This window comes from Bos taurus, chromosome 14 (assembly GCF_002263795.3).
Source record: "Bos taurus isolate L1 Dominette 01449 registration number 42190680 breed Hereford chromosome 14, ARS-UCD2.0, whole genome shotgun sequence".
Classification (NCBI taxonomy): domain Eukaryota; kingdom Metazoa; phylum Chordata; class Mammalia; order Artiodactyla; family Bovidae; genus Bos; species Bos taurus.
Genome location: NC_037341.1, coordinates 33,277,256 through 33,304,150, shown reverse-complemented (window position 1 = coordinate 33,304,150; position 26,895 = coordinate 33,277,256). Strand labels below are relative to the sequence as shown.

At 41.5% G+C, this 26,895-nt stretch overlaps 1 protein-coding gene across 4 annotated transcripts in view; it reads right to left on the bottom strand.

The window, feature by feature from the left end:
* SULF1 (sulfatase 1) overlaps positions 1 to 26,620 on the bottom strand; it is a 199,113-nt gene extending 172,493 nt beyond the window's left edge. For 2 of the 4 annotated variants that reach the window (XM_059874425.1, XM_025001831.2), the window contains exon 1: positions 26,161 to 26,608. The gene's annotated coding sequence lies outside the window, so the exon portion shown is untranslated. Of the gene's footprint in view, positions 1 to 26,160 lie in introns of all 4 variants that reach the window. The other 2 variants (XM_059874426.1, XM_025001836.2) reach the window with 2 other exon arrangements.
* Positions 26,621 to 26,895: the final 275 nt, after the last annotated feature.

Sequence of the window (26,895 nt, the reverse complement as noted above, 5' to 3'; positions counted from 1 at the left end):
CCACCTCAGCCTGGAATGTCAGCCCTCCCATTGCCTTCAAAGCACAGTTCAAATCCCATCTTCCCCCTCAAATTCTCCCAATTTCCCTTCTTTTCTTCTCCTTGACCTGGCTTCTCTGCTGTAATTCTTCACGTATATCTGGCTTCCTAAGTATGGGATCTGGTGTGATTCTCGGAGGTGGCGCAGGACAGGCACTTCATTGAGTGTTTTGACTGAATGTAGCTGACAGCCAACCCAATGTCACCTGGGCCATCAGTCTTGGAGTGGAGGAGCCCCAGGTAACCTCCAGGTGTTCAGATTAAAGCCTGCGTTGACGGACTGTTGAAATTGTGCAGTGGGCCAGGGGCGGTTGTGGTAACTTTTACTTTTGGATATGTTTGGAAATTTTTATAAATTAAAAACAAAAAGAAAAATATATTAACGCATATATATGGAATCTAGAAAAATGGTACTATTGAACCAAGATGGTTCTTGGTGACATTCCCCTGTTAGTTCCTGCAGGGCAGAAATAGTCAGAAATAGAGAATAGGCTTATGCACACGCAGCTGGAAGGAGAGGGTGGGACAAATTGAGAGAGTAACACTGAAATATTTACATTACCGTGTGTAAAGTAGATAGCTAAAGGGAAGTTTCTGTATAGTGCAGGGAGCTCAGCCTGGTGATCTAGCTACAGCCTAGAGGGGTGGAATGGGGTGGGAGGGAGGTTCAAAAGGGAGGGGACATATGTATGCCATGCTGTACTAAGTCTCTTTAGTCGTGTCCGACTCTGTGCAGCCCCATGGACTATAGCCCACCAGGTTCCTCTGTCCATGGGATTCTCGAAGCAAGAATGCTGGAGTGGATTGCCATGCCCTCCTCCAGGGGCTCTTCCCGACTCAGGGATTGAACCTGTGTCTCTTATGTCTCTTGGAGTGGCAGGTGGGTACTTTACCTTTAGTGCCACCTGGGAAGCCTGGACATATGTATATCTATGGCTAATTCATGTTGATATATGATAAAAACCAACACAACATTGTTAAGCAATTATCCTCCAATTAAGAATAAATTTTAAAAAATAGAAAGCTTTGTAAAATTTGGAGAAGAATGTCTGATCTTCTGTCACATTCCTTAGGACGTGTGCTTGTGAGGGCACCAGGAATGCTGGTCTCTACTGGGCTCCTGCTATTGCTCATCAGGAGACCTCCGGAGTGTAGATGACTTCCTAGAAGGCCAGGAAAGTTCCTGAAAGGTGAGATTTTTCAGAAATCACAGACTTCTTGGATGCATTTTATGAGAGAACTCCTCCACTGTGGAAAGAATGCAGACTATCACAACAGCAGCTCAATGTGAGCACAATAGCTCTCTGGTGATGTGTTTTATGATATGGAGTGAAGTACAGAATGTGAGCTGTCGGGTGTTGAATTTCTGTGGCTTAGCGTTCAAGCGTTCTTGGTGACATTCCCCTGTTAGTCTTTGGTGAAAGCAGTAAGCTGTCAGTGCCGTCTGGGGTGGCTGGATGTACAGTGGTGTCATTTTAGAGACTTGGGGCGGGGGGTGTCAACGGGCTCTCCCAGGCACGCAGAATGTTCAGTGAATTAGAAGAACTTTCCCGCCTCCACTAATTTAGAACAATAAAAAAACCGATTCAGGTTCTAAAGAGGTATTTTGGCCTTCAGTTCTTGAGGTATGGGCTTCAGGAAGGACTGAGATCTCATTACAATTCAGTAGTTCAAGATCTCCCCTCTTTTTGTTCTGCTCAAGTCAGAGCCGTCACCTTTGTTTTCACTACCATGTATGAGTCTTGACTGGTGTCAGGCACTTTAATGTGCCTTATGTTCTTTATGTGCATTCTAACGTAGTGATTGATCTAGTTTAACACTTGATCTACTTTAACTTCCTCATTACAAAGGTACAGAACTTAAGGTCTAGAGAAATTAAATGCCTTGCCCCAGAATTTTTTTTTGTTGCTATTTTTTTTTTTTTGATGTGGACCATTTAAAAAGTCTTTATTGAATTTGTTACAACATTGTTTCTTATCTCCTGAAGCAGGGATCAAACTCCCAGCCCTTGCATTGGAAGGTGAAGTCTTAACACTGAACTGCCAGGGAAGTCCCCTGCCTAAGATTTTAAACAGGCCCAGCATTAACTTCCCACATGGTGCAGTGGCAAAGAATTCACCTGCCAACACAGGAGATGTGGGTTTGATCCCTGGGCTGGGAAGATCCCCTGGAGAAGGAAATAGCAACCCACTCCAGTATCCTTGCCTGGAGAATCCCATGGACAGAGGAGCCTGGCAGGCTACAGTCCATGGGGTCACAAAGAGTTGGACACAACTGAGCACACCCACCCACACACATACACACACACCCCATTAAACTTCAGAGGTCCAAGCTCTGCCTGGAACCCCAGGTCTCCCTGAGTCCATTATCTCCTCAGTGGTTAAATTTCAGGGAAAGTAAGAGAACTTCACTTTGGTTCGCTTGTCTTTTTTTCTGCTGGAAGTAGAAACTGGTCAACATTCACCTCGTGGCAAATGAAAACCAAGTGAGGAATAGATATGTAATTTGTCTCAATGATGCAGGGCTTGCCTTCTCTTTTCATTCAAACCAAAGTGAGTAGCAGAGAATACTTCTGCGTGAATCATCGAGCTACTTATATAGCCTTGGCCTGAGAGCACTCTTGCTAGAAAACTTCTTATGCCCTAAGGTTATCAATCCAGTCAAGGTGACTTTTTTCACAGGAGACACAATAATTATGGCAAAGACATCTCTCTTAGAGGGGTCGGTATAGCCCAGGGGAAATAAGCATTCCATATGTCGACATAGTTTGTATGAACCACTGGCTTGGAAGGGCTGATTTCACATGCTGCCTTGACATCTTTGAGCCTCATGGGGCCCCAAAAGGCTGTGCGTTCCCCTACTTTTACCTGATTCAGGAAAGACTCTCTCCCTGGCTAGTTCCCCTACAGCTGGACAGCAGCAGTCTACCTACTCTGCATCCTGCTGGGTTTACTTCCCTGCCAGCCCACAGTCATTGAAACCAGCCAATCACATCCTTCCCTGGGATCCTGGGTGCCTCTCACTCTCAGGTTACTACAGAGCCTGCTCCTTATAGGCTCTTCTTTTTCCCTCTGTTCCTAAATGTAGCCTCTGTGTTGCCCCATGTGACCCAGAGTGTCCACTTCCCCCTGGACTCTTAGTATATGTGACTAATAAATTACTTTTGATCTCCTGTGTCCTGAGTCAGATGTCCTGTGTTTGGTCATCTGAGAACCCTAGGACAGGACTCCCTCCCTCCCCCATGGGGTGAAGAGGAGGTGAACAGAACAATGACCAGACATTCATATTAATACTAAATGGAATTCTCATAGAACTAGTGCCAAATATCACATCCTTTGGCGTTTCATTAAGCGAAGCATCAGGCTACTGGCAAATAGATATGGATTTGAACTGAAATTAGCTGAAACTGACCTTTATTAATTTCAAGGTCCCTGGGCTTTCCCTTGTGCTCTTTTTAATTTTTATTATTCTCACCTGGAGATTTTTGCAAGAAACAGCATTGTTCTCTTTCCTGAGCTGGCTTAACTGTAGTCCTGCCCAAAGGCAAAGAAATCAAAAGATGACCCTTTCATTCCTGTCATTTAAATCTTTACTAACTGCATTCTTTCAGGACAATGTAGCAGAAAGAATTTTTCTCATCTCCAAAGACAAGAGATTATAATAAGCAGATGTTTTTAATATTTTTTTTTTTTTTTACCATCTGAAGCATCCCAATATTAATGTATTTCCAAATTCTCAGCCCAAGAAACAGTCTTCGATGTAATTTCTTTCCCTATTCATGAGATTTACAATAGGAAGGTCATGTTTGTACTAGATTTTGACTTGAAATAAATCTTTTCTCCTCGGCATTTCTATAGAATCCAAGCACTTCATTATTTAGTCTTTTCCAAATATTAAATGCTTGTCATTCTTGAAGAACTAGCTAATCTTCCCTTTGTGGGTGGAGAAACTGAGATGTGGAAGTACAATCATTGCCAGAATACAGACCCACCTAAAGGTTGTGGCTACCCATTGAAATGCTATCCTCTGCACATCTTAGACATGAAATAAAACTGCAAATCGTCTCATAAGCAGCAAGTATGACATCCTCCAACTATTAGAAAGTGTTTGTTAAAAGCTCATTTGCATTTTGCTTAATGTGAGAAGCTTTATGGAGTAAATATATATTCAAGCCCCACCACCACCCTCAACACAGGCTCTGGTCGATCGATTCACTGCCCCTCTTTCTAGACTGTGCCTCATACAGATCAAAATATATTCTGAGTTCAGCTGGACAAGGCTTCGTTTAAACCACATCTGGTGCTCATCAAACCTCTATTTTAAGAGTGGGGAATTCTTTTTCAGAGATAGATTCTGTCTGGAAGGTCTATGGCAGCAAACAGTGCTCATTAAATTTCACAACATTTTACCAACGTCTGTACAGTACCCGCTTTTCCAGATTACGGAATCCAGACAAAAACCCTGACCCCCCACTTCAAAGAATTCCTCACTTGACTAATTCTAAAGAGTAAATTGATTTTCTCATCATTTGTTCTGTTTGACAATAGAAAGGCTGATGCAGCAACATTGCTAAAATGACAGCTCCTTTCTATCCGAGGGGAAGGAATTCGTGTTAATATTCTTAATGACTGGCATCTTTATGAGAATGTGAAATCGTTTATCCTCAGCAATAACCTGCCTAGGATTAAAAAGTACTTGGTACTTAGAACGGAAGTCATCTGTCAGGAAAAATTATTTAGACGGATGCAAATGAACTGAATGAATTGGCTTCCTAATTATGGTGTGTATAGTCAAGTTTGTTAAAATCAGTTTGAGTTGAAGCATTTGGAGAGGATCTTTCAAGAAGTGATATGACATTCTGCTGGAGGAAAAGACAATACATTTGTCTGATAAACTCCTTTCACATTTCCTAAGCATTTCTGGAAATGATTTAAGAAGGAAGGGCATGTAAATTGAGGGAAAATGCATTAAGTGCACTTTATGTCTTGCTAATTTGTAACAATAGTAATAATGCCTCACAGAAAACAGTGAACACGTGTTCATCACAATGCCCTAGATTTTACCTAATAATAATTATATCTAATAATAACCAATATTATTTTCCATGGGGGTTTGTTTCAGCCCTCTTGCGGCTGACCTGGGCGTGAGCCCACAGGGACAAGTCTATGCCAGCCCTTAACAAACAATGTACAGACCAGTCTGTATTCTGTAAGAGTTGTTCCCCTCTTAATGGGCATGGTTTTGCACACCAGTTAGCAACTTTTTACTTGAATCTCAGTCTTCTCTTCCTCACCACCTTGACAGCAAACTTTCATTTAGCTTTTTACAAAAAAAGCCTAGTAAATTGTGGGAAGACGCACTTTACTAGCATTGGCAATTAGTCTGGGGAAAAGTTGTAAATTGCAGGCAAATGCAAATTCCTTCCATGTAATTAATGATGGGGTTTTACCTTTTAGCATTTATGCAGAACTTTCTTTTGAGAGTCAGCACTGACTTTTGAAGACAAAATGACTTGGGTCCAAATCCTAGCTCTACAGGTGTGTAATTTTTTTTAAAGTCTAGTTCTTCTAAGTAGAATGACTAGTACAGATACAACTAAGTTTATAGCAGTGTCAGCATGTCGTCGGTACTCAGTTATCATTCAGTTTCTCCTTTTTCTGGCTATTTTAGGGCATTTGTGTCCTAATCACTAGTTTAGTATTATTTGCCCTGCGTGAGTAAAAAATATTCCTTTTTTTCAGTGAGTACATATTGAGCGGTGACCCTGGCAACAGCTCTGTATTTAAATATAAATATTAAACGATATTGGAGAAGGAAATGGTAACCCACTCCAGCATTCTTGCCTGGGAATTCCCATGGAGAGAGAAGCCTGGTGGGCTACAGTCCATGGGGTTGCAAAAGAGTCTGACATGACTTCCCAACTAAACAACAACATTAAATGATACAAAGAGATAACAGTAAGGATCTTTTTAAAAAGAGAATGATTGATAATTACTAATAATAATCCAAGTGTTATAGTTGTGACTTCAGCCCCGGGAGCAAAGTTATTCAGAGCATCAGATAAATTCAAGCTGTTAGGGCTGGTGTCAGAAATCCAAAGAAAGCTTTTGCTAGAAAATAGTGGATTAGAGAGACATAGAAAAAAAGAACCCAGGGAACATGATCCAAGAAATTCAACGGGACCAAATCCAGTTTGCTCCCTCCAGTTTTTTTTTTTTTTCTGTATGTGTGTGTGTGAGAGAAAGAGAGAGAGAAAGTAGAGGGGACCCTGATGCTAGGAAGAGTGAAGGCAGAAAGAGAACAGGACATCAGAGGATTAGATGGTTGGATGGCATCACCAATTCAATGGACATATGAACTTGGGCAAACTCCAGGAAATGGTGAGGGACAGGGAGGCTTGGCGTGCTGCAGTCCATGGGATTGCAAAGAATCAGACACAACTTGGCGACTGAACAAGAGGGAAAAATGGCAAATGCAAAAGCATATGCCAAAGAGCAGGGACTGGGCAAAGCACAGAAGCACAGAGTGGGAAGAGGAGATGAAGAGGTGCGGAGGTGAAGGAGATGATGGACGCGGAGGTGTGGGGGTCGTACAGTCGTGCAGTCTTTGAGAGATGCTGGTGGAGGATGTGTTGAGCCGGAGACAGGAAAAAGCCTCATTCTGCAGAATCTACAAGTACCCATGTCTGGGGCTGGCAGGTGTATTAGTAAGAACCAGAGGTCAAGAGCCCAAGGCAAGAGTGATGGACAGCAAGAGAAGTGATAACGGGCAGAGCCTGAAAGGAGTTGCTTTGCTGCTATAAACTGGTGCCAAGTGGAGAAACCTGAGACCGACATGTGATTGACTTACCTGAATGCATTTTTTACCCTGAAATTCACTAACATTGCAGTCAGGTTAAGCTGTGCACTTAAAGTGTCTGTGCTCTGGGTGGGGTAGGACAAAGGTCATAGTACCAAGGCAGGAAAGATATAGGGGAATGCGGTCTTCTTAGCTCACCTAACTATTCGTGTTTGAGGAAAGACAGATACAAGTGAATATCAGAAACTTTGGAGCCGTCCACAAAAGGGATGGCTGCAATCGTGGGTAGGAAGAAAGGAGGTGGAAAAGTGTACCCTTTGTATCCTGCCACTTACCTGGACTTCACATCTTCCCTGACTGATCCTTTTCTGCATCATTGCTCAGCCGGCGTCTGCGAGGGCATCTTACATAGTAAGTCATCTATGTTCACTTTTTATCCTGACTGGTTGTAGCAAAGGGAAAAATCATGGACTCCCACCAGCGGTGAGACTGAGCATTACTTTTGTCATAGAAACAGGAAATTATCCAAAAAAGGTTATTCAGACAGTCCAAAACTGTCAGATTATTGACAGAGCAGTTCAGGTTTCCAAGAACTGGCTTAAAAAATATTCTTAAGTGAAATTTGTTCACTTCTCTATCATTTTTTTTTTCTGGCTTTGAAACTATGTGTTTTGCGGCAAAGCTGAGACTTGGCAAATTGAACCGATTCATAAATCCTGTATTTAAGTATTTGGGCTTCCCTAGTGGCTTAGTGGTAAGGAATCCGCCTGTCAATGCAGGAGACACAGGTTCGATCCCTGGGTTGGGAAGATCCCCTGGAGAAGGAAATGGCAACCCTCTCCAGTATTCTTGCCTGAGAAATCCCATAGACAGAGGAACTTGGCAAGCTATATAGTCCCTGGGGTTGCAAAAGAGTCAGACATGACTTAGTGACTAAACAACAACAACCATTTAAATATTTAGATCATGACATCTTGAAAGCTTTTTAAGAGAGAACTCCAAACATCCTTTACATTTAGCAAACACTTACTGGATGTTTAATATATGCCAGAGACTGCTGCCAGTGCAAATAGGATATGGTACCTGCTTTTTCAAACATGTGTTTTTCCATACAAACTCTGTTCCTGGAAAGAATTCTCTCAATTGCAGAGTTTAAGATCATTGAATATATGAAAAAGAACTTGGCTGAAATACCAACTGAGCTTAAAGGAAAAAGGGAAAATGTGGAATAGGACAATGTAATTAACGGTGGGAGGTTCGCAGGTCCTGCCTTAGCCCTGATAGTTCTGCACATCAGTCAGGTTAGACTCTCAGACATGTTTCCTTGTTTGTATGATGGGGACTATGAGAATTACATGGCATAGAGATGTGGAAAAATTAAATTAGATAATATATATATAAAGCACTTCCTTACACATAGCAGATAGGTACTCAATATACTTAGCTGTTATGTATAATAGTAAGTAAAACATAGGCATCTTTTTCAGTCATTTGGTTTTGTTCTTTGACTGTTATTTTTGTCAATAAAGCATGAGACCTAGAAGTTTTAGATATGGTCATTAGGGGTATGAAAAGGCACTGGACTGTCAAGAGGATTCATTGGCATGAGTACTGTTCTGAAGTTTTCAGACTTATGTATCTGTCTCCAGAATATGACTGCCAGTTAGTTTCACAGTCTGTTTCTTGATCTGTAAAATGGGTCCAATAATGCCTGTGCTATCTACTTTATTCAAAAAGTTATGAGGATCAAATAAAATAGGATTATAAAAATGATTTGAAATGGGTAATATGATATATAAACAAATGTTATAGCTAAATAATAATTATGAGTTTTCCTTGAGCTATGGTACTGATGACTGATTGGCAAAAAGTGTAATTGTGGTTTATAAATATTTTAAGTGGAAGTTACTGTTCATTTTATACAGAAATAGAGTACAGATTTACAGGAAGTGTGGAAAAATAAGAATACTTGGATTCTAATCAGATTGCTGGGAGAAATATCAATAACCTCAGATATGCAGATGACACCACCCTTATGGCAGAAAGTGAAGAGGAACTCAAAAGCCTCTTGATGAAAGTGAAAGAGGAGAGTGAAAAAGTTGGCTTAAAGCTCAGCATTCAGAAAATGAAGATCATGGCATCTGGTCCCATCACGTTATGGGAAGTAGATGGGGAAACAGTGGAAACAGTGTCAGACTTTATTTTTTTGGGCTCCAAAATCACTGCAGATGGTGACTGCAGCCATGAAATTAAAAGACGCTTACTCCTTGGAAGGAAAATTATGACCAACCTAGATAGCATATTCAAAAGCAGAGACATTACTTTGCCAACAAAGGTCCATCTAGTCAAGGCTATGGTTTTTCCAGTGGTCATGTGTGGATGTGAGAGTTGGACTGTGAAGAAGGCTGAGCGCTGAAGAATTGATGCTTTTGAACTGTGGTGTTGGAGAAGACTCTTGAGAGTCCCTTGCACTGCAAGGAGATCCAACCAGTCCATTCTGAAGGAGATCAGCCCTGGGATTTCTTTCGAAGGACTGGTGCTGAAGCCGAAACTCAAATATTTTGGCCACCTCATGCGAAGAGTTGACTCATGGAAAAGACTCTGATGCTGGGAGGGATTGGGGGCAGGAGGAGAAGGGGACGACAGAGGATGAGATGGCTGGATGGCATCACCGACTCAATGGACATGAGTTTGGTGAACTCCGGGAGTTGGTGCTGGACAGGGAGGCCTAGTGTGCTGCAGTCCATGGGGTCTCAAAGAGTCGGACATGACTGAGTGACTGAACTGAACTGAACTGCCCAATCCTTTCATCAATTGTTGCTCATTTCCTCTTTCTATGGGCTTCCCTGGTAGCTCAGAGGTTAAATCATCTGCCTGCAATGCAGGAGACCTGGGTTTGATCCCTGGGTTGGGAAGATTCCCCTGGAGAAGGAAATGGCAACCTACTCCAGTATTCTTGCCTGGAGAATCCATGGACGGAGGAGCCTGGTGGGCTACAGTCCACGGGGTCGCAAAGAGTCAGACACGACTGACTTCACTTTCACTTTCACTGTTTGTTTGTTTTCCTTGAGTTCAGTGAAAGCTGCTTGACTCATGGTCTTATAACCCTAAATATCTTTCATTGTGTATTATCCAAGAATGCAACTTCATTCTTATTCTTTAAAAGGGGCATAGGTACTTAGATGGGTGATGTGTTCCACAAGGTTTTCAAGATCAAATGAATGGTTTGAAAGCACTTTAGAAAGTATAGATTGTTATACAAAGTTAAAAGTTTCATAAATGGGAAAAGTCAAATTTCATAAAACATTAGAGGACTAAGCAAGGAAGGTCAAACTAAGAAGTCCATTTTCTCTGTGTATAAGAAGCTGAAGATTGAGTAATCTTTGGAATCTCTGATGGGTCGGGGAAATGAGAAAGATGTTCTTCAGTTACACTACTGAAAAATTTGCATCCTTTTTGTGTGTAGTTTTTCTTCTTTAACAGCTTGCCATTTTATGTAGTCTTTTTGGTGGAGATTATGAGCATGTTAGAGAAAAAAGTCATAACGACTTAAGGGCAACCCCTGCTCAACGGCAGAACAAAAGAACTATAAAGAGTTTGGAAAGAGCTCAGCTTTATTTCTTCTGACCCTCCCTTCAAGTAGTGAAAATGACCTGTTTTATTTTCATTATGAACAACGGCAGAGATACAAATAATAAATAGGAAAGCATGTTTTACAGAAGTGGTCAAGGTATAGGCTTAGTTCAAAGAAGAAAGTATTCTTGTGGACCGAAGATATAATTTTTCATAGAATTCTTTTTCAGCACTTGCTGTGATTAAAATTTAGCTATATGACAAACAGGTAATTATTCTGCCAAATTAACTCTACATTCACAACAGAATTCTCCCTTTTACCAGCAGATGTAATACTGGTAAAGCCTGATTTCTTTATAGTTCTAACCAGGTTTTCAATCACAGTGAATTGAAATATAGCTGATAACAATCTGAATGCACATACTCTTTTTTTCTGTGACATATTCCTTGCATTGCTCTGAAAATCAGTGACTTTTTAAATAACAAATAGAAATATAGGATATGTTTTAAAAACAAAGCTATTTTTTCCAAAAAAATCAAAACCACACTTTAAAATTCTAAGTTAATCTTTTTTTGGAATTATTAAATTATTATTCATGATAGTGCAAGATGAAAAATGTAAATTAATGATTTTGAAAGACATTTATAATCCAATAATGACTCATTTTACTTCCTCTACAAATAAATCTGTCTTAGACATAAATTATGTAGGTACATACTGGTTTATATACTCACATAATTTAGAAAGCTCTGAAGACTATGGCTCTTATACTTCTCTTGGGAAAATTCCAGAACCTGAGGATGTATGTCCAATGTTTATTTCTCAGTGAGGTGACGTCAGGGCAGCTCAACTCCAGGGATTAAACCAAGGTCTCCTGCATTGCAGGCAGATTCTTTACCCTCTGAGCCATCAGGGAAGCACATGGAAGGCAACAGGTTTCCCTAATGTATTACATATATAATAATATATGTATTTGGAATCACTGGAAACATGAAGCAGTGAAGTAGGTGTTAGAAGACATGAGTTCCAATGTGGATTACTCTACTCGCTAGCTCTCTAGACTCCTCTCTCAGATGCTGTTTTCTGGTGTGCAGAAATGATGTATTTGCTTTGCTAATCCAAAGACTGCAAGTTCCAGTGATTTGACTCAAAGGAAAATGTTTTGAGGGTGTGATGGTTAATATTATTGTCATCACTTGGGTAGCATTCTGTTGGCAAAGGTTAAAAGGGGCCTTTACAAACAAGGCTCTTTATAACAAAGCTTCGAAGTTTCAGATCAGTGATTGGGTATTTCTGGTAGAATAGATTTTCCACAAAGAATACACCTAAACAGTAAATGCTTCTGCTGGTATTTGTTCCAGCCCTGAGACTTCTCTGCAGTCTGGCACTAGTAAGAGGGGCCGTGGGAGAGCTGGCTTCACACCCTCATGTTTTCCTTGATTCTAGAGGACATCTGACACATGAAATCCAGTTAGTCCTGGTAGAACTTTACTGCCTTATACGTTTCTATAAAGCCTGGCCTAGAACTATCTGGGAAATGTGGGTTTTAGGATTTTTTTTAGGCAGGCTTCATCTCCTCAGGTGGTGCTGGTGGTAAAGAATCCGTCTGCCAATGCAGGAGATACAAGAGATGCCAGTTTGATCCCAGGGTCAGGAAGATCCCCTGGAGAAGGAAATGGCAACCCACTCCAGTATTCCTGCCTAGAGAACTGCATGGACAGAGGAGCCTGGCAGGCTACAGTCCATGGTGTCCGAAAGAGTTGGACACGATTGAGCACAAACACCTTCATACTTTTTTTCCGTTTCCTCGGATGTAAAATGGGGGATTTTTACCTAGATGATCTCTGAGGTATACCTCTTATAGTCTGTGCTTCTGTGATATTTTCCATGCCTTTCTTGGAAAATCAAGCCTTAATTCTGATTATTCCAGAAAACTACAAGAAATAAGATCCAGTAGATCCAATAGAATGTGTGATAATTTCCTCTTTCTTCTAAGTGATTTAAAACCTCTCATCTCACTGGCAAATTGTCTTACAGCTGAGAATGTGATTTCAAGCCAATGAATTTTTATAGTCAAATCCAACTACAGAAACAGAAAAAATACGATTTACTGTGGGCTTTTCAGGGAATTTTAATTTATGATATGCAGCAGATAGTGGATACTTTCATCCAGGTGGGGTGGGTCTGTCTGTCTGGCACTGTCCCTAAAATTCTGGTCTAGCCATAATTTTACATGCCCTTAAAAGTGGAACTGTCACAATCTCCTCAGTTCAGCTCTCAAGAGAAATTAATTGATAGCATAGACTCCTGAGTGGCTGGCATGTGAGTGACACCCAGCTCTGCAATTTCACATCTAATCAAGGAGGATGGGAATTCTAGTTGGCCTATTGTTTATTTAAATCTGTTTCTGGATGGAATTCAGCTGGCCCAAATGCAGCACTGAGAAAGTGATGTGCAGAAGATGGAAAAATATTAAGCCAGAAAACTGGTGCATGAGATAGTGCTTTCCACAGTGTCAAAAGAATTGCCTGTGGTTGTGGATTTACTTTTGATTAGTTTCCTCAAATTTCTCAGTGACTAAAGTGCAGCTTTCTATTCCAATTATCCTTGACCAATCTGGCTATGAATATATAATGAAGACCTATGGCCTATATCAGATATACCGTCTTGAAGCTATGCTTGATAGAGGCAGAGGTTTAAAACTCAACTTCTACCTTCATGTTTCTGATAAGAAAGAGAGGGAGCAATATTAAAAATCTATGAAGAATAGTAATAAATGCAAAATTGTAGTTAATCAAGAGCTAAAATTAGATGGCAACATGTTAAGTGGTAAGAGATCACCTATGAGAAGGGACTTATTAATAGTTGGTATAGCAAACAAAAGAAAGTTCCATGTAAGTAATGGGGTAATTTTTCTTCAAGGATGGGTGAGATGTGAACATCACAACTATGATGGGAGGACAGCCTGAGCCTAGAAAACACTATGGGCAAATCCTTAGCAGTAAAAGTAAGTGATGGAAATTTAGGAGATACTGAACCAACTTAGTAAAGAACAGAAAGTACATCAGGGAAGGGATATGGTTCAAGTGGAAAACATGATGCATGTCCTTAAAGGCTGGTGTTTTATTTATTAATAAGCTGGATGCTATAGAAAATTGGCTATTTTAGAATAATGGAAGAGCATAATGAAAATGATGCTAGAAGATTAGTTTAATAGTGATATATAAAATGAGTGGAAAAAGAGCAAGAGATGGTGCAAAACTGGATTAAAGTTCTTCCCTGTTCCTCCCACCATGCTTTTTAATTTCAAAGGAGAATATCTTATTTATTTAGACTGGTCTTAGGGAAAGAGCAGAGCTTGCCAGTTAAGGAGGATAATTTGATGGAGGGAACAGTAGAAAAAAGGTTAAGAAGTAGTGGGAGGCATGCTCCTGAAAGGTTAATTAATTTGCTCAATATCTCGTTATTAATGGTAACCAAGCTCTAGAATCTGGGTTGCCAATGTTTTCCCACTGTACCACTCTGCTTCTTTTTCCTGACTATAACACAACTGCCACTGTTCAGCAAATTTTGTCATTGCTAGTGACATTTTAATCTATTACTTGCCCAGCATGCAATAAGCTTACCTAAAGCCAATGAGGCAGTCCAGTGAGGTTTTCTAAACTTGTAATAGTGGCAGAAACAATTAGAAGAGCACTTCCAATTCCACTTCTGAGATGAAGGCAGTGGGTGCCCAGAAGGGTGGCTCAATGGATTTCTGGTTTTATCTACTTTTTATTAAAAACTTTTTTTTTTTTGCCGTGCCACGTGGCATTTGGGATCTTGGTTCCCTGACCAGGGATTGAATCCACAGTCCCTACATAAGAAACACAGAATCTTAACCACTGGGCCACCAGGGAAGTCCTTGGATCTCCAATTTTACAGCAAAACAACTAATGAGAATAACAACCACTGCACATGAAGTGTTTCATAAAGCTTATTTCCTGTTTTCTGTCCTTATTTTTGTGTCAAAAAAACATGACTCTAAAACACGGTATGTTTGACTGGTATTTTCCCCTCTTCCTCTCCACTTATTCATTTTTCTTTTCTTACAAGGACTATGCTTCTCCTTGTCAAGAAGTCTTTGTACCTCTGAGACAGGTGGATAAGTTGAACATGTAGGAATAGAATCCTGAATTGAAATCTGAGTTTAGACAGTCTGGATGAAGGAGTTTTAGAATATCAGCCTATACTCCATACCTTCATCTCCACATATGCAGGCTCATGGGCCTGTTGACCTAAGTGGACACCAGCAGAAAAGACCCAGTGTTAAACTTCACAGTTAAACCCAACTTTTGTGCTTGCTGCAGATGACATTTATTGCTCTAATGATGGAATGAGTGTATTCTGTCTTTTTTCCTTAGTTCCTTGCACTGGATGTCTTGAGAATGACCAAGTCAGTCGTTAGCCATTAATAGCTTCCGAGTATAAACTAACTCATGCTAATTTGACCCCCATGGGTGGCAACCCTAACTGAGAACTAGATTTATAGGTGCGGATACTTAGGCTGGCATTTCTCCAATAGGAGAAACATGGTTCAGCAAGCTCAGTTGAGTAAAATAAAACGGGCCAAAGTCTTCATTAAATATTTGAACAGAACCCAAGTCTCTTTTGAGGAACCAAAATGCTGTCAGGTCTCCCCAGGTCAGTATTATTCCCACAAATTCCTAGCAATTTAAATCCCAAATCTAGCAGATTCAAGCAGTGTATTCTTTCAATCATGCTGCCCTGCTCCTCCCCACATCTGGTGCAAGAGTGTGAAATGGCAAATATAATCTTCTACCTCTAATAAAATTATACCTAATCCTGAAAATTATTCATTGATTTAGTATCAAGAATGGCTCTCCTGTTTTTGGAGAGAAGCTTAAAATGAAATGTGACAAACAAAAGAATAGAACAAGAGGAGATAGAAAGAAAAGCAGGAGGGCAGGAAAATCTCTCTCAAAGCTTTAAACTAAGAATGATTTGTCGTTGTAGTGAGTGAAAAAGGGAGTGTCTATATCACTTGTAAAATAAGTCATTCACACGTTTTGTAAAAGGATGTCAACCAAGTTATAAGCTGAACGTTTATGAGCAGAAGCAACTTAAATATTTCATCTCTTCTTGCCTCTTTACTCTTTAAATTATATGTCCCTCTCCACTAACATTTTCTGAGCTGAAAGAAGAGAATTACAGATATTGCGCAGAAGTAGTTTGTTGTTCTGACTTGAAAATCCCTTACTTCCCTTAAGTTTAAAAACACTAGAAGAGTTATTGAGCCAATTATGTTCTGAATCTGAGAAAAGATCCTTTTTATCTGAGGAGGAATATGTCATAAAAAACACCACAGTGGTATCTTCTGCCTTCTGTCCACGGATGATCAGAAAGTTCAATTTTATGGCTTCAAAATTATATTATTAAACATTTAGACGCACATGTATTTACCTGTTGGAGTAGGGAATGGCAGCCCACTCCAGTATTCTTGCCTGGAGAATTCCATGGACAGAGAACCACGGCAGGCTATCGTCCATGGGGTTACAGACAGTTGGACACAACTGAGCACACAGGACACGCACTTGCCTGTGCTGCGTTACAAAGTTATCTCAGCCATAGCTTGGGATGTGTATAGTGTTACAAAAGGAAGTTCTACTTCCAGCATCCTTATTTTCCTTAAGGGATGTCACCACTCCCTGATTTCCTGGGCTTCATGCCTGTGTCTTCTTTGCCACTTGTCTTTCCTTTGTCTTTTATTTGACTAATTACCAAGCTTTTCACAATGTTTCTTGCACCCATCCGTTCCTCACTGTCAGGGTTACTGATGAGAACAGCAACTTATTTTTCATTTTCTTTTTTGGACTCCCAATTGAGTGTTCCCCCCACACTCATCTCTTTCTCTCTTTCCCTCTCCCCATTCCTGAAAAACCTACTGCTCAAACATCCTAAGGCATCTATTTCAAAAGTAGATACAACCTCGCTAGCTGAAGTCCTGATGTGTCATGACACTCTGGAATCTGGCCTAATTCAGCTGACATGATGTGCTTAAAGTAGAAAAGGGGGGACGTCCCTGGTGGTCCAGTGGCTAAGACTCCAAGCTCCCAGTGCAGGTGGCACAGATTTGATCCCTGGTTGGAAACTAAGACCCTGCATGCCACACAGCACGGCCAAAAAATAAAAAAGACTAAAAAATGGTACAAAGTAGAGGCAACCAAGGACTGTATTCTTCCTCCTCCTTCTTTCTCATCTTTTTCTCTCTCTTCCTCCATCACTTTTTTCCTTTCTCTTCCCTCTCCTCTGCCGAATACCTCCTTTATCATATTCCCAAACTGCATCTATGCACATCCTCTGACTCAGAAATACTATGTCTTGGCTTGCAAACGACATGCACAATTTAACTCCAAGCCTTAACTCAGGTGGTTCCTTCTGCCGTCTTGGAAAAAGCTTCCAACTCTTTGAATTCTTACTAACTTCTAGGTGCTGTGTACAACATCTTACTTTTATTATCTCACTGAACTTTCTACACTTTGTGATGATCATATCTCCATTTGACAGAGAAGAAAACTGAGGAAAAGAGGATAAATGAATTGTCTCCATAGACTTTGCAAAGAATGGAGGTGAATCACTGCTCTGATTCATCTGCTTAATGACCTGGAGAAAAGTCTTGCCTGGCTCAGATTCCCGCTCCACCAGTAGGGGGCTCTGTGGACATCCTTTTTGTTTAATTAGTAGTAATAATTGACGGAGAAGGCAATGGCACCCCACTCCAGTACTCTTGCCTGGAAAATCCCATGGACGGAGGAACCTGGTGGGCTGCAGTCCATGGGGTCGCTACGAGTCGGACACGACTGAGCGACTTCACTTTCACTCTTCACTTTCATGCATTGGAGAAGGAAATGGCAACCCACTCCAGAATTCTTGCCTGGAGAATCCCAGGGACGGGGGAGCCTGGTGGGCTGCCATCTATGGGGTCGCACAGAGTCGGACACGACTGAAGTGACTTAGCAGCAGCAGCAGCAGCAGCAGTAATAATTGATATCTGACCACAAAATTCTTTGCATTACTACTAAAAAAATTTGGGAAGTGGGGAGCGTGTCTTCCACTCACAGCTAAATTAGATATTCCTAAAGGGAAAGAATAGTATCCTATATTATTTTGTAATCCTCTGAGCACTGGGATAGAAGTATATACACAAGAAGTTGTTGAGTACATATGCTCAGTTGCTCTGTCGCGTCTGACTCTTTGCAACCCCATGGACTGTAGCCCACCAGGCTCCTCTGTCCATGGGATTTCCCAGGCAAGAATACTGGAGTAGGTTGCCATTTCCTGCTCCAGGGGATCTTCCCAACACAGGGATCGAACCCTGGTCTCCTGCATCTCCTGCATTGGCAGGAGGATTCTTTACCACTGCACCACATATTAGCATATTGATACAGCTTTCAGTCTGTTCTTTTGGTTTTATTTAGAAGTTACCTATGGTTGTTTCTTAGGATAACAGATCAACTGCCAAAAAGTAGTTTAAGCTGTTTGATATTGAGTCTGTCCCTCAAGTCTCTTTTACTAAATATAGATACCATATATGACATGAATGGGATAACACATGTGAAACCTTTGGAAATAAATAATACACCCCTTGCTTTTATTCATTTGCTGTATCCGGAAGAGTTTCTTTTTTATTGCCAGTGTGAAAGCTCTCAAGATAAAGGAAGGAGCACATGATTTTAGAGGCCTTTTTTGGGGGGAAGATGCACTTCTTGTAGATGAAAGTTAAAAGCTGAAGTGTCCAGAATTTATGGATGCAACACCAAGCACATCTGTGTGCTAGGATATTCTACTCAGGGGAAGACTGATTACTGGCAGGTGAAGGTTAAGGAGGAAGCTTGAAACTGGCAGGAAGTCTATTCAGAGGACATGTTATGTTATAGAAAGGTGATTTTGATGCTAAGCCAAATTAGTAATAGGAGTTTGAGGCTAATAACCACAGGTGTACACTTTTACGTTAACTTACCAAGAAATGCACAGTCTTGTATGCATTTCATCTATTATCATCATGACCCTGGTAGAGCTAATATCTCATTAACAGTTTGGTCTTCAGTTTTAAGTTAATATAGCAGGTGTTGCCTATGAGTTATAACACCATACCACAAAACTGGTCAATAAACAGAACCCCCTGAAATTCAGATTTTTAGTTTGTCTGTTAAGAATGTACTCTTGTTGCTCAGAGATGCTTAGATTGGTGTATTTGGAGGCTCTATCAAGGAAATGACTACAGGAGAATTTTCCTGAGCTCTTGAAATAAATTTGTTTCAGGCCTATTATGTATTCCATGAAGTGGAAAAGCTGCATATATTAGTAGCTCTATTTGCAGATGAGAAAAAGCAGAACAAAGTAATAACAAAAACTAGTTCAGGGTTTCAGTTCATTGTAGCAATAGACCTTCTTTCTAGCAACCACAGTTTGTAGCTGAGCTGAAGATTTGGACAATGCCAACACCAGAACAACAAATGAAGTGAAAGGAAAATGAAATGAAAAGATGCTTGCTCCTTGGATAGAAAGCTATGACAAACCTAGACAGCATATTAAAAAACAGAGACATCGCTTTGCTGACCAAAGTCTGTATAGTCAAAGCTCTGGTTTTTCCAGTAGTCATATACGGATGTGAGAGTTGGACCATAAAGAAGGCTGGGCACCAAAGAATTGATGCTTTCAAACTGTGGTGCTAAAGAAGACTCTCAAGTGTCCCTTGGACAGCAAGGAGATCAAATCAGTCAATCCTAAAGGAAATCAACCCTGTATATTCATTGGAAAAACTGATGCTAAAGCAGAAACTCCAATACTTTGTCTACCCAGTGCGGAAAGCTGACTCATTGGAAAAGACCCTGATGCTGGGAAAGATTAAAAGCAAAAGGAGAAGGGGCGGCAGAGGATGAGATGGTTAGATAGCATCACTGACTCAATGGATATGAATTTGAGCAAACTCCAGGAGATAGTGAAGAACAGGGGAAACTGTCGTGCTGCAGTCCGTGGGGTCACAAAGAATCAGACACGACTTAGCAACTGAACCACAACAATAGAACAGAGATGAAGACTGAGGAGAGTAAAAAAACTGAAGAGAATAAAACAAAAGCAAAAATATATGAAGGCAGATGAATGTGTACTTCAGAGTCAATTGCTTTGGAAGAGAAAATTCAATTATTGTACTTTTATAACATAATTGGATATGAGATAAAAACAAATCCCCTTCTTACTTTGGCTCTTCTCTTACACAAGTGTCCAGTCTTGCTCATGAGTTTATCAGCCAAATAAACTTTTGAATCTTTATTTTATGTTCAACCAGAGCCAATGGGGCTCTTAACCCGTTGCCAAATGCTGCGCCCTCTGTCAACCATCTAACTGTCTTGTATGAAAATTTATCACTACCTGAAATTTGTAGATTAACTTGGGTAGACACTACCTTCTCACCCAGAAACACATTGTGTCTGCTCATTTTTTCAGCATAGCTCTTCAATATTGATTTCACCCTCTCTAGTTAATTAACAGTGGCATGGCTCAGAGTTTCTTAGATCCACAATTTCAAATATGCAGAAATATTTTCTTACAGATCTGTGGTTGTGGAGTAAAAAGGAGATCAGAGTATAAGAAAAGATTTGACTTTTGGAGGTCAAGTGTAGAGCTACATTTTTTTAATTAACAGAGGTTTAATGCACCATTGTGGAGTAGTACATGGATCCCATATTTTCAGCATCTAGTGTATCTGCCGGAGAAGGCAATGGCATCCCACTCCAGTACTCTTGCCTGGAAAATCCCATGGATGGAGGAGCCTGGTGGGCTGTAGTCCATGGGGTCGCTAAGAGTCGGACACGACTGAGCGACTTCTTTCACTTTTCCTTTTCATGCATTGGCGAAGGAAATGGCAACCCACTCCAGTGTTCTTGCCTGGAGAATCCCAGGGATGGGGGAGCCTGGTGGGCTGCCATCTATGGGGTCGCACAGAGTCGGACACGACTGAAGCGACTTAGCAGCAGCAGCAGTGTATCTGCTCCTAGAGATGAGGTCCAGCCAGGTAACTGTTAATGCTTCATTTTGAAAGTTGCATAGTTGTCTCTGCTGGTAAGAGAGAGACATCTCCAGAAATCCTGCCTTGCCCTTCATTTATAGGACTCCCATTTTCTTTCCTTTCCCTGGTCTGGGGCAGGTGCGGACCAGATGATCAGGAGTGCAAAGAATATTCTTTGATCTATCCCAAGATCCTGAAAACTGAATGACCAGGGTCCTAGGACGTATCTGCTAGGTGGCATTTAGTGCTTTGTGAGATCATTTCTCGGTCGGCCCACTGCCCTTCTGGGGGAAGGATACAGATAGACGACTCAGTGTTTGATGGTGGGTGCAGAGTTTGGAAACAGGCCAGAACTAAAGCTGATTGCGTTCAGCTTTTTGTTCAATTTGCTTTCAAGGTGAAGGATAGCAAAGGTCCAAGCGCCTTGCTTTGTCTAAATGGTATCTTGCTTTACCAATTACTTCTGGAAGCTTGACCTGACTCTCTACAATGTTTTGCCAAGTTATTATTTCTTTCCAAACAGTGAGGCAGGGGGAAGGAAGAGAACCACATGACCCGTTGGTATATTCAGCTCCCTGCTGGGGTCCACTGCCTAGGCCCTTTGTTCCCCTCGCCCTGCAGCCCAGCGTCTGCTCTTTATTATCCTTTAATGCAGGACCCAGGACTCCCTCCTCCCTCCAAAGGGTATTCAGCTGTCACCATTGTCCCTATGGGTCCATTAACTCAGTTGCTCCAAATCCCCTAAATGCTAAAAGCAGCTCTTCCTGCTCCTCGTCTCCTCCCCAACTTCCACCCCACTACCACCTTTGGTGGCAGAGAAAAAGGCTAAAAGAAGACATGTTCTAAATAGACAGAATGAGTGATTGACATGACCAAGATGAACACAGTCACGCATCCTAGACCTGCATCCGCTTATGTATATACCAACCTTCTTTCTCCCCTGTTTATTGCACATGCGCTGAGCTAGGTGCTTTGTAGGTTTCTTCACAACTTTCCCAAAGAATGTATTCCTCTCTTCATTTTACAGAAGGAGCTGAACAGTTAAGTCATCTGTTCAAAGCCACACAGTTCATGAGAAGCAGTACGTGAATTAGAGCACAAGTCTGTCTGAACCCAAAGACTGTTCTGCTTCCTAAATCATATTTGAAATCTCACACCATAGCAAAATTTCCTGCCACTGTTATAGAAAACTGAAATAGATTGGGGGGGGGGGTGGTTCAGATAACAGTCGAGCTTAATTTGGGGCAATCATTTCACAAGTGGCATCTTTCCTAAGCTGTATTTCCCAAATATAACCAATCAAGTTTTACCATTTTTTTCCTTTTTCTTTTATGAATGGAGAGGAGGCTATCAGAGCCAACAAATGACTCTAAAGTGGGATAATTAGAAGAGTGCCTTGCATATCTGAGCGACCTTGTGAGCTAGTTGACACACATCTTTTAATGAGACACAAAGTGGACCAGACTAGTTCCTGTCTTAGGAGACTTCACCCTACCTGAGCAGTCAAGTGATAAAAAGGCAAGGGTAAAGAAACAAGGTAATTGTGTTAATGGTCAGCCCCAAGGGATGGGAAACCTCAGTGGGATATATGGTAGTCAGGGAAGGCTTCCTGGAGGAGGTGGAACTTAGAGAGGCTGAGGATGTTCTACACACAGGCTTATAAACATAGAACCAGAAGGAATACACGTAATGATAAACTCCCATTTTGCAGACAATAAGATGGGAAAACTGGAGTGGTTAGAGGTAAGAGAAGAGACCAGGAAGTGGGGGACATTGACCTGGCCACTTCAGTAACAGGGAAGGGTAGACTTCTGTTGCTGTAGGGATTTACAGTTGGAAGTGAAGTGAAGTGAAAGCCACTCAGTCGTTTTCGACTCTTTGTGACCCCATGAATTGTAGCCTGCCAGGCTCCTCTGTCCATGGAATTCTCTAGGCCAGAATACTGGAGTGGGTAGCCATTCCCTTCTCCAGGAGATCTTCTCGACCCGGGGATTGAGCCCAGGTCTCCCACATCGCAGGCAGATTCTTTCCCGTCTGAGCTACAGTTGGAAGGTTAGGGCCAAAAAACAAAGGGCCAGCATGTCGTACTGAGAAATTCAAACTTCATCTTGTGGACAATGACAATCCATCTGGTAAGTCACAGCTGAGAAATCTTTTGATGGAACCCATGGTTTTTTTTTTTTTTTTTTTTAGGAAGCTCAACGACAACTGGTGGACAGAAGGGAAGTGGAGGCAAGAGGACCCGTTAGGAGGTTGTTGTAATGACCCACGTGTGAGGGATCATTGCACTGGAGCAGTAGCTGTGGGCCAGATGTGAGTGATGCTTTACAGGAAGGACTCACGGGATTTGATGGCAGTTTGGCTGTGGGGATGAGAGGAATATTAGAGCGAAAAAAAAAAAAATGCTAACAGACGAATAGCCCTCCTTCCCAGCATATTGAAATAGAGTTGAAAATATTTTAAATGAGAAACATATTTCAGGACAAACTTTTCCCATAAAATATCTTCTTTCAAATCTTTATCCCCGCATGGATCTAACCTAAAGGAAAGGTAAATTTGCCATATCACTATAGACTTAATTTCATCCATGAGCCTCTTTTTCTTCAAAGTCAATAATAATGATTAAAAATAATAATCTATTTCGAGTCAGCTCCTTAAACATTTTAACTCCCTTAAATTTACTACATGTTCTCTGCACACACAAAAATATTGCACGGGGGAAAAAGAACCAGATGTCCCGACCTGACCCATTGGTTGGCCTCATCCACATGGCAACAGTTGGTAAAATCTCAGTACTCAGTATCAGAATTCCTGCTCTCTGGATTCCTAAAGAATAAACCATTTGAAATCAAAACCACAGAAGAACAAAACCCCATATCCATTCCCTTATGGGTATTTACTTAAGACAGGAAATGCAAAGTGTCAGACATGCCACTCTTCAGTACTATTACAATGGAAATGACCACAGCAATCTGCTTTAAGTCACATAAATTTCCTTAGGAGGCGAGCACAGAGAGAGCCCTTTTAGTTCTTTGGTGAAGGCTCTCGCTCATCATCTACCACAAGTTCAGTGACTGCCTGGATTCATGGATTTTAGTTTTCCACAACACTGTCAAAGTGGGTTTTGTAAGCTAATGGATCAAGCTTTCAGATCGCTTTCGGCCTCAGATTTGCCACCTTCCTGCGTGCCTTGATCACAGGCTGCAGCCACAGGGCAAGTTGAGATTCCCCCCTTCACGCCCCCCAGGGATGTTCCACCTCTCTGGGAGATATAGCCTGTGCTCAAGCACTTTCACAGCTGTTAGAACACTGATGGGGACTTCACGTGTGTTACCCACGCAAGTGCTGTCAGGAAGAAACCAAGTGTCCAACAGAGGTATGTGGAAGTCACAGTCAATACGCTTCTGAATGTTTTCCATCTGGAACAGTGGATTTCGATTTTGACAAGAAACGGGAATTGCCCTGTGGGCGCTGTCTTGAAACAGATCCTTTTGGTTCATTAAGTAACTTCATGTTACCTTTGCCTTGTTAGAGGGAGGAACATACAACTTTGCCTTCTCAAGGTGTGAATTTATTATTTCTCAACACTTCCTTTCTTGTTTCCATCCTGCCTAAATCCTGCGGACAACTGACTTTGGGCGGGGACAGGGGAATTCTCCCATTTTGCCCAAATCCTGGGCAGACAGCTTGGTGGTCAGTCTATAGTATTAGCACCTTATGCTTGTTGCGGGTGGGCGGGGAGCAGGGCCGGGGTGGGGTGGGGGGGCGTCCCGTGGCTAATCAGTGGCTTGCCTTTGTTAGAGGCCATCAAACCATATCTCCCTGAGAAAGAGCTATCGGTGACGAGGGCCTTGACTTTCTCCTGAAATATCTCTGTGATCGTGGAAAGTGGCATTGGTAGCCAGCACTGTACCTGCTCCAGGCTGTGCCTGTTATCCTAATCCTGACCTCACTCCAGATATTAGTTTGCTTTTCTGTCTTTATTTTGTTAAACCCCAGTTCCATTGTAAAGCTAAAATGGAATGACTGGAATTCCAAAAGACTTCAGCTTATGAACTTAGTCCTCTTTGGGTTATGTAATATTGGGAATCGGATCTTACTCAGTCCTCATAACTGCCTGGTTATTTCTGAGGATGTTTCCTCACTGAAGAAGACTTTTGAAACAGTTTCAGAGAACACTCTGTTTAACAGCTAGACACAAGGATCACACATTTTTTTAATTTTTCAAAAGAGGATTAATAAACCATAATGGAAAAGAAAAATAAATAAATACAAAGAGGATTAAAAAATAAACTCTCTGGTTGCCAAAAATATATATGCAATGTGACTTGAACCATAATTTTTTCAAGCATCTTTCTGTACCCAAATACAAATATCACAGAGCATTAGCCATAAATCCTGTTATTCAACCTACAAAACAGCTCTTATTTCAGAATAGCTTATATACAGTATTATTCATAGAATCTCTCACCTGTCAAGGGTGAGGGTGTTGGGTTTCTCTACTCAGTTTGAAAGTCCAATAGGAGCAGGAATTCTTAAGCACCACAGGTATCTGAACACTGATGTGGGAAGGCAAGTCGGTTAGGGTGCAAAGGAAGTAACACATGGATTCACCTCACTGGATCACAAACTTGAAAAATGGAAAAAAATTATTTTTTATCCCTGTACAAAAACAGGACATCAACTTGAAAGACCTTTGTTAGACCACAACTTAAGCATCAGATCTAAGCCCCCCTTGCTCCATCCAGTTCAATTTAATTTTGGTGATGCTTTCAACAGTGGTTACATTAATGGCTACTCACTATACCATGACAACTCATTTTGTATTGTCAGATGACCATTCATTTCCAATGACTAACTTGTAATTAAAACCTTTTTTTTAAGTTTGTTTATAACCAAGCCAGAAAACCTATTTACATTTAATTAACACTTCAGATAGCCTGTTTAAAAACCCATAAATGTAGGGACTTTAACGATCCATTAGAGGTGCTTCTTTACTTTTCAGTGACTTGTAAAACTTTCACAAACAGATCTGCAAATGAATTACCTCCATCTGCTCCCCTGCAGCTGCAAAAGGGCCATGTTAAAAAAGCATTTTCCTACTTCCTCCTTTTCTGCTTTTCTTCTAGCTCTAAGCATTTTGGTTTTAAAGCCGCTCTCTGCTGCTCTGAAGGCAGCCCCTCAAGGAGTTTCCAAGTTTAGAGTCCATCTCCAACTGGTTTTGAAAACACTTTGGTCCACCTCAAATCAATGCAAAAAAAAAAATTGGTGAAGAAAGCGTTTCCATCTCTGCCAGCAAATAGACTCTTCAAAGAACCTTGAGCCACTGGGTGGTAAAATGCCACAGTTTAAAAGTGACTGGTAAATTTCGAAAGCTGAGAGACTTGGATTTCTCCATCCCTTCTGAACAACGTCTAGCTCCTGTTTGGAATATGCAACGGGGATATGAAAGGGTGGGGGACAAACAGGCTTCCAAAGACATTTTCTTAGCTACACCTTCGAGAGCAAGGCTTGAGGAGAGTTAGTTCTGTTAAAGACAGCCAAGCACCAAGCTATGTCAGCCCTGCAGCAGCCGCTTTGAGAGGAGGGCAGCAACTGGGTTTGACAAGTGTGCTGTGCTAGCATTCCATTCAAAAGTATGTTGAGAGAGAGAGAGGCTCATTCAATGTCTTTTACTTTACCTGAAAACACTGCTTTTCTCGTGGCTGCGGAAAACGAATTCCTCCTCTTCTCCCCGGAGCAAAGGAGTTCTCTTGCCCGCAATTCTCCCTTGGAGAAGACCACACAGCTCCGGCAAGGCAGCCTTCCTACTCCTAATCCCCACTCGAATGTGATGACACACGCTAACCCCAACCATCTGGTGAAACACGTCTTCAAGCACTCAGCACAGTGGTGTGTCAAGGCGGGCTGCCCAATCCGATTGCTGGGGCTGGGTGTCTCTCTCTCAACGACTGGAGGCTGAGGGCAGGGCTGAAACTGGAGGTCTGAGAACTCCCAGTCAAGTAACCTGAGATTTTTCGAGAGAAAGAAACTGCTATAAAAAGAGAAGAAGTGGGAGGCGCTAACGAGAAGGTGGAGGGGATGAATTATTCCGGTGGCCAGTTGTGCGGTACTTTTCACAACTCCTCGTGCGCCCCGCGGGGATGATGGGGACCCTCCGTAAGATGCACAGAAACGCCAAAAAAACAAACAACTTTTCCTGCCAAGCTAGGGAGCGCAATCTTCTAAACGAGGTCCCGCCCCCCTCCCATCTCCCTCTCCGCCAGGAGATAAAAAATTCATCTTGACATACTGATAAAGTGTTCATGTAGGAGTCGTTTACACTGAAATGTGACATCTACGTTTTGAAATCTAAACTCCTACCTTCTCTTGATGAGATCGTGGCTGCCTCCAACATTCCTGGGAGGAAGGGGGTA